The 7,918-nt window shown below is 47.1% G+C and overlaps 1 long non-coding RNA gene across 1 annotated transcript; it reads left to right on the plus strand.

Moving 5' to 3' along the window:
- Positions 1–1,479: 1,479 nt before the first annotated feature.
- On the plus strand, positions 1,480–3,123 carry LOC140000612 (uncharacterized). Its single transcript, XR_011805672.1, has 4 exons — positions 1,480–1,603; positions 2,013–2,137; positions 2,358–2,424; positions 2,877–3,123. It is a non-coding gene; the product is annotated as an uncharacterized lncRNA (long non-coding RNA).
- The last annotated feature ends 4,795 nt before the right edge of the window (positions 3,124–7,918 follow it).

Below are 7,918 nucleotides of genomic sequence, written 5' to 3' on the forward strand. Positions count from 1 at the left end.
CACTACTGACTGTTCTTTGATCAATGTGGTATTGTACACCAGGAGCTATAGAGTGAGAAAAGGTATTTATTTCACATAAGGCTAATGAACCCCTACAAGTTACCCCTTCCAATTTTTTATTCGTTTTACATGGCAAGGTTCGGCAGCACAGGGGCTGCACGGTTGGCATCTACTGGTGCAGAGCCCAGCAGCTGCCCCATGTCAGAACAGAGCCAGCTCCAGATGGCTCCAAAAAGGACCTGCTGCTGGCCAGAGCCAAGCCATGAGCGTCGCTGGATGGGCCTCTGGGAGGGCAGAGTTAAGGAAGGAAAAAAAATGCTGTGCAACAGCAGCTGGGTGAGAGATTATGAGAGAAGCAGCCCTGCAGCCCCCCAGGTGAGTGCAGCAGGAGGGCAGGAGGTGCTGCAGGCAGGCAGCAGCAGTTCCCCTGCGGGCTGTGCAGGGAGAGGCCCCTGGTGGAGCAGGCTGTCCCCCTGCAGCCCATGGGTCCCCCATGGAGCAGATCTCCACGCTGCAGCCCCCCCATGGGTGGAGGAGCCCCCGCTGGAGCAGGTGGATGTGGCCTGGAGGAGGCTGCGGCCCATGGAGAGCCCCCGCAGGAGCAGGCCCCGGGCCGGAGCTGCAGCCCGTGGAGAGGAGCCCACGTGGAGCAGGGGCAGAGAGGGACCGAGAAGGAGTGGTGGAGATGAAGTGCTACAGACTGACCACAACCCCCAGTCCAGTCCCCCTGTTCCCCTGCACTGCACGGGGGGAGGAGCTGGAAGAGCTCAGATGGGGGGAAGGAAGGTGGTTTTGGTTTCTTTCCTTTGGTTCTCACTTGTCTAGCCTGGGAGTAGTAGTAGTTAGGCAGGAAATCTTACTGTCTCCCTATGCTGAGACTGCTTTGCCCATCACGATCCTTGTTGAGCCATCTCCCTGTCCTTGTCTCAACCCTTGAGCCCTTTGCATCGTATTTTCTCTCCCTTTCTCTTTGAGGAGGGGGAGGGAGAGAGTGGCCGTGATGGAGCTCGGCTGCCCACCCACCGAAAAGCACTGCAGCTGCAAAGGACTGGAAAAGTTTTCAGAAGCAACAAGGTGTTTAACAAGGAAATGTATCGTTTCCTTTTTCAGGCTTCCTAAATAATTGGGCTTACTTCATATTCCCAACTCGGAGGAGGAGAATTGTTGATTTCACCTTCTTTTTTCTTACTTGGAAATCAAAGGTGAACAGCTCTAAAAGTAAGGGGAACGTATCAGAAGCAAGCTTTTTTTGGCTTGTAATCCTTTCTTAAGGAAAAGATTGATCACACACCTTCCCCAGATGTAGGGGGGCAGAGAATAATTTTGGAACTACTCCAATTCAAGTCAGCTTGGGGAGAGTGGTACTTCTCTACTTGTTTCTGAGACATTCGCATTAGCAACAGAGAGTGTTGTGTTGCCGCTGCCAGGGGCCTACGGTGATGACTTCAGCAACAGAATTGAATGATGTCACTGGGACACCTTGGGAACAGCTGCCTCTGAGCAAGTTGAGCGAGGAGGGACAGAGAAGTGTGCTGGATGTGATGAAACCACGTGAGGACTTGTGGATCCCACGTTGAGGTGCATCGAGAGGGCCCACCCTTCTGTAAGTGTTTGGATGCTTCATTTTAGTCTTCTGCAGTTTGTGTCAAGTCCTTTCACAAGCATGAAGTTTGGTACTTTGGCTCAGTGATGTAGCTGCACAGAGTGACAGGTGCAACATGTGGCTGAGGGCCTCTGCACGTTCTCTCTTTCCCACACACGATCAAGAAAGAAGGGTAGACAAATAAGAGTGTGCTGTGGTCCTGCCATAGACCTCAAGTACTACAGCATAAACCAGAGACTTAAAAGCTGCCTGGCCTTAACATTTTCCATTTCATTTTTCACCCAACTTTTGCTGGTTCTTCTTGGTCTAGAAAAAAAAAAAAAAAAAAAAAAAAAAAAAAAAAAAAAGTGAACTCAGATCAAAATAGAAGGATTTCCTTTTCATTAATTCCATGTTCTTAACTTGACAGATTTGGTTATTGACGTAGAAGGGACATATCTGGCCTGACTGCAACACCCATGCTCGCAGTGTGGGACAGTTCTCATAAAGGTGATTCAGGGTAGTTTCTGGAAACGAAGACATCAGATGGCAAAGGTAATCTCCAAATCTCTTTTTTTTTTATTTTTTTTATTTTTTTGTGCTAATGCAGGAAAGGCAAGTAAGAGTAAAAGTAAGAGTCCAGATAGTGTAAGAAGCAGCAGCTGTGAAGGAAACTTCCTTCTGGCTGGTATGGCTCCGTATCTAGTTGTGGAGGTCATAGTGCAGGTGGAAGCATGTTCTCGTCCAAATACTTAGCTCTCTGTTTTCACAACAGGTCTAGCAGCAGAATGTCTTTGAAACAACTGTGCCTATGACCAAGTTCATGCATCGTGGTAGACAAGGTAAAAGCTCTGGACAAGCAAAGGGGAGGGATGGATGGGCATGCAATACGATCACTTCAATCTTATCTCTCTAAGAAACCTTACTGAGAAAACAAAACAGAACAGAACAAAACAGAACAGAACAAAACAGAACAGAACAAATGAAACAAACAGCTAGCTTGCTGGAGACATTGTCTGGGAAACAGTGAAAACACTTGCAGACAAAAACATATCAAAGGACTAACACTTTGAGCTTGATTCTGAACCAACATCCTCAACTCCAACTCTTGTTTATGTTCATTACAGACTGGTAGAATAACATGTCACATTTGATGACTTTGCAGCATAGATGTCAGGAATGCAGCTTGGGATCACCTGCTTCTACTTAGAGTTCAGTCTGAAGGGATGAGCAAGTAATTGTTCCTGGGCTGATGGAAATCTGTTCTAAAGTCTGTTTTCTAACACTCTTCTAGATGCTTCTCTGTCCATCGCTCTGACCTGCCAACTCTGGTGCAAGTGTGCAGTTGTGGCAAGAGGGATTTCCTAGTCCTGATTTGACCTGGTGGACACCAACTTTCCTACTCAATTGCCGATGTTGCTGAGGAGGCAGCAGTATCAAAGCCCTTGTTGATGAAGATAGAACAAGTCTGGGGAGGCTTTGGCATTTCTGCACAATGCTGCTTCCTGATTGTGACCCAAGACGCAGATTCTGACCTAGGCAAAGTAAGCTAGAGTAAGCTAGACTGCATGTCCTGGTAATTTTCTTTTCTTTCTTTATTTTTCATTCGTCGCTTGTAAGAAAATCTAAATCTTTCAACCATTTGTTTGAAAACACAGTTTTATGGAAATGATCGTGGGTGTGCTCCTTAACCTTGTTTGGAGCCTGTTTAACCTCGCTTCAGTTAGAGGAGACCTGTGCTCAAATTTATGCTTACCATGATCAAGTGGCATCCTTTTTCCTTTTGGTATTCTTGACTTTGGCGCTTGCAAGTGAGGTTGAAAAGAGTTCTCAGTACGATTCTTCTTTTCCTTTGCAGTATCCCAAACTCCAGATTACATCTGATCTTCATCTCTGATCTGAAAAGCTTCACAGGCCAAAAGAGAACTGAGATGAGGAGTGAAATACAGAATGCTGGTGAATCTTTCCAGTTCCCACCCGTAAGTTTTGTGAGAGAAGCAGGTGCGTTGCTGTAGTGGTAGGAAGTCAATAAGATAACGATCATGCCCTTGAAGGCGAGTAATGGTAGAAAGATGAAGAATGCAAGGCCCTGCTTAAAGACAGTCTTTAGGCTGCTTCTGGATCAGCAGTTTGTTTGGTTCTTGCACAGCCTCATCTCCACTTGCTTAGAAGCTGTGAAGATGGGAAGAACACTTGGTGTTTTTCATCCACTCTCAACCTCATCTCCATTTCCTCCGAAGCTGTGAATATTGGAAGTACACTTGGTTCTTCCAATGATGTGAAGAGCCAAGTGTCTTGGGTCTTCCATCAACTCAGAGATAGCAAGAGAATAAGGTATTTGCTTGATAGGACAGTACTTAATGTAGGTATTTATGAAGTGAAGAAGAACACTGAAACCAGCCAAAGCCGTATCAGACATGGTAAGGCCATGCTTCTGTTAGGAAGTAATTCAGAGTGCTTCCATGGTGTACTTTGGACAGATTAACTCTGGTCCTCTGGACTAAGCACCCCCAAGGGACAATTCTCTGAAAAATCTCTCGGAATGATCTGTCCTAATCTCTTACACTGTAGTCTCCATTAGGAAAGGATAAATATTCATTGCCCATGTGGAAAGGAGCTCCTCATGTAGTTGTTTCTAACCAAAATCTCCTTCTTGTGTTCTGTTGACAGAAACCACTTGGCGAGCCAAGCCAAATCACCGAAAATGGAAGTAGTGGAACTACTTCCAAACCGTGCTGCTGCTTCTAAACCAAACTGCAGTGTAGGTGGGGACAGAGCAAGGGGACACAAGCCAGCCAGGGCGAAATTGAAAGTCACCTGTCTGAGCCGCGGAAGGAAGTCAGCGTTTCCCAGTTTGAGACTGTTCCCTGACTGGTCCCACAGCAGCTGGAACGCTTCCGATTGCTGCTGATGGATTCCCATGGATCAGCCAGTGACACAAGCTGCCAGAGCGACTGAAGCGATCTGGAGTTACGCTTCTCCCCCTTCTGCGTTCAGATCCGTGAAAGGAAGGAGAAGAGGGGAGAAGAAGAGGGGAGAAGAGAAGAGAGGGGGAAAGAAAAAAACAAGAAGGGAGGGAAGGGGAGGGAAGGGGAGGGAAGGGGAGGGAAGGGGAGGAAAGGGGAGGGAAAGGGAGGGGAGGGGAGGGGAGGGCAGGGCAGGGCAGGGGCATGTAGGGCATTGTAGGGGAGAGTAGGCTAGTGTAGGATAGTGTTGGGATAGTGTAGGATAGTGAGGGGAGTGTAGGGGAGTGTAGGGGAGGGGAGTGTAGGGGAGGATAGTGTAGGGAGGGGAGTGTAGGGGAGGGGAGTGCAGGGGAGATGAGCATAGAGGAGGGGAGTGCAGGGGAGTGTAGTGTAGGGGGGTTTGGGGGAGTGTAGTGTAGGGGAATGTAGGGGAGGGGAGTTTAGGGGAGTGTAGGGGAGGGGAGTCTAGGGAGGGGGAGTTTAGGGGAGTGTAGGGGAGGGGAGTGTAGCAGAGGATAGCATAGGGAGGGGAGTGTAGAGGAGGGAAGTGTAGAGGAGCATAGGGGAGTGGAGTGGAGTGGAGTGTAGGGGAGTTTAGGGGAGGGGAGTTTAGGGGAGGGGAGGGGAGTATAGGGGAGGGGAGAGGAGTTTAGGGGAGTTTAGGGGAGGGGAGTTTAGGGGAGTTTAGGGGAGTTTAGGGGCGTTTAGGGGAGTATAGGGGAGTTTAGGGGCGTTTAGGGGAGTTTAGGGGAGGGGAGTTTAGGGGCGTTTAGGGGAGTTTAGGGGAGGGGAGTTTAGGGGAGTTTAGGGGAGTTTAGGGGCGTTTAGGGGAGTATAGGGGAGTTTAGGGGCGTTTAGGGGAGTTTAGGGGAGGGGAGTTTAGGGGAGTTTAGGGGAGTTTAGGGGAGTTTAGGGGAGTTTAGGGGCGTTTAGGGGAGGGGAGTTTAGGGGAGTTTAGGGGAGTTTTGGGGAGGGGAGTTTAGGGGAGGGGAGTTTAGGAAAGGGGAGTATAGGGGAGGGGAGTTTAGGGGAGGGGAGGGGAGTTTAGGGGAGGGGAGGGGAGTTTAGGGGAGGGGAGTTTAGGGGAGGAGAGGGGAGGGGAGTTTAGGGGAGGGGAGTTTAGGGGAGTTTAGGGGAGGGGAGGGGAGTTTAGGGGAGGGGTGGGGAGGGGTGGGGAGGGGAGGGGGGGCGAGGGGAAGGGTAGGGGAGGCGAGGGGAGGGGAGGGGAGGGGGTGGGTATTGGTGGGAAGTAAGGAATGGGCCAGGGAGGGAATGGGAGGGGAGGGGAGTGCTACCCTAAATAAAATGGCCAAATAAGTGACATTTTGGATCTGGAGCCAAATATGTATGTTGCCATTCATTCCACAACGCGATTCATCACTGCAATCTGCGTTTTGCACAGTGCCATGAAGGGTTTGTCATGCACAGAGGTGACTGAGTATTTTCAGAACTAACTTTCCTTCCTAACTGATTTGAGACTTTTGCTGGTGTTATAAATGGCTCAGTCTTCCAAATAGGGCAAGAATCAAAGTTTACAATGTATGAAAGGAACGCATTTCCCTTCAAGCTCTCTATTGAGACGAATTGCTAAAACCTTCCTCACACTGGAATGCAAAAGATCAGGTGATTGGTTAACGTAGGGTTGGCAGCTGAGCAGGGGAAACATCTTCAAAACTTCCAAATATTTCCCCTATGCAGAACTTAGGAGTTTAGGGGAGTTTAGGGGAGGGGAGTTCAGGGGAGGGGAGGGGAGTTTAGGGGAGGGGAGTTTATGGGAGTGGAGGGGAGGGGAGTTGTGCTTCCTGTATTATTATTATTTTTTTTCCTTTTTAAATGCACTTGTACCAAATGATAGTAGCTTTATGAGTCAGAAGCTCTCTGGAGAAACCTAGCTGAACAGGTCCAGGGCCAGAGCTGCAGCCTGTGGAGAGGAGCCTACGCAGGAGCAGGGGGCCTGGGGGAAGCTCTGGGGGACCTGTGCTGGAGCAGTTTTCTCCTGGGGGATGGATGGATGGATGGACCCTGTGGGATGGAGCCGTGTGGGAGCAGTGCTTGAAGAGCTGCTCCCTATGGGCAGTGCCCACAGGCTCAGTTCAGGAAGGATAGCATCCCATGGGAGGACCCCATGCAGAGCTGGGGCACAGGGTGACTGTGAAGGGCCAGAAGAGACAAAGTGACATAGACTGACCACAGTCTCATTCATTATTCTTCTGCTCCACTTGAAGAGAGGAGGTTGAAAAGTTTGGGGTGGGTGGTGGGGAGTTAATTTTTCTCACTGATCTAGTCTATTATTGATTACCAATAAATTAGATTAAACTCCCTTTCTGGCAGAATGACAGCGTATCTGTGCGTTTCTTGGTGACTTACTGTTGTTAAAACATAACACATATTTAAGCAAATATAATTTTAAAACATCCTACTTCTGTAGACAGATTGTTTACTTCAATAAAGCATGATGTTAGCAGGAGGAAAAAAAAAATCACAGAAAATCAGAGGGGACTTTTTTTTTAATGAAATTAAATTCTATGCTTCAAAGAGTTTTTTGCCAACAATAATGAGATCAAAATGGGCAGCCAGTGTTATCTCTGGCAGTTTTACATCAGTCATTTTGAAACGCAGTGATGCCTAGTCTAATATGGATTTTGTCACCTTTTCTAAAATGCCAGCACTATTTGCTTCTCATTGTGATAATTTGCCTGGAAACAGTTGTTCTGTCCATCAGCCATTTCTGCATTTGCCAGTGCACATTTGTGCTTTCATTTTTTTTACAGAAAAAGATGCTTGTAATTGATGAAACCTAATCAAACATGTCAGATTACATGGGATAGCTGGATTTTCACACAACAGATTTGTGACCTTTTAAGCTTCAAAATTGCTATTAGTATTTGCTTTTTACAGAACACAGACTTGAAGCTGAATTCATTGAGAGGAACAATGTCTCTACATTGACGTTATGGTGTTTATTAGTGCAAATCTCAGGAAAGTTTATGTTACTCTCTGATGGTAGTCCAAATTAAGCTGGTGTCACCCTGAGTTATTACAGAGGGAAAAAAAAAAAAAAAAAGGCTAACAACTGCACCCATGTTCTCTTTGCCCTCTTTGCTTCCTTCTCATTCTCCTTAAATCACAAATACACTTTGATGAATACATATTTTCATCTCACACTTTTGATTGGTTCATTTTTGAAAGAAGTGTTCATATTTTCTCTACAAGTAAATGTAGAGTAAAGTAAATGTAGGCAAACTATGTCAGTCAGTGCATAATTACAGTCAACACAAATAATATTTCAGTTTGATCTTGTGTGACCTGAGCATAATAAAATCCAAATTATTTTACTTTTGCATTAAAGATATCACCTTTCAAAAAAAAC

The sequence above is a fragment of the Anas platyrhynchos genome, chromosome Z, assembly GCF_047663525.1.
Source record: "Anas platyrhynchos isolate ZD024472 breed Pekin duck chromosome Z, IASCAAS_PekinDuck_T2T, whole genome shotgun sequence".
Taxonomy (NCBI): domain Eukaryota; kingdom Metazoa; phylum Chordata; class Aves; order Anseriformes; family Anatidae; genus Anas; species Anas platyrhynchos.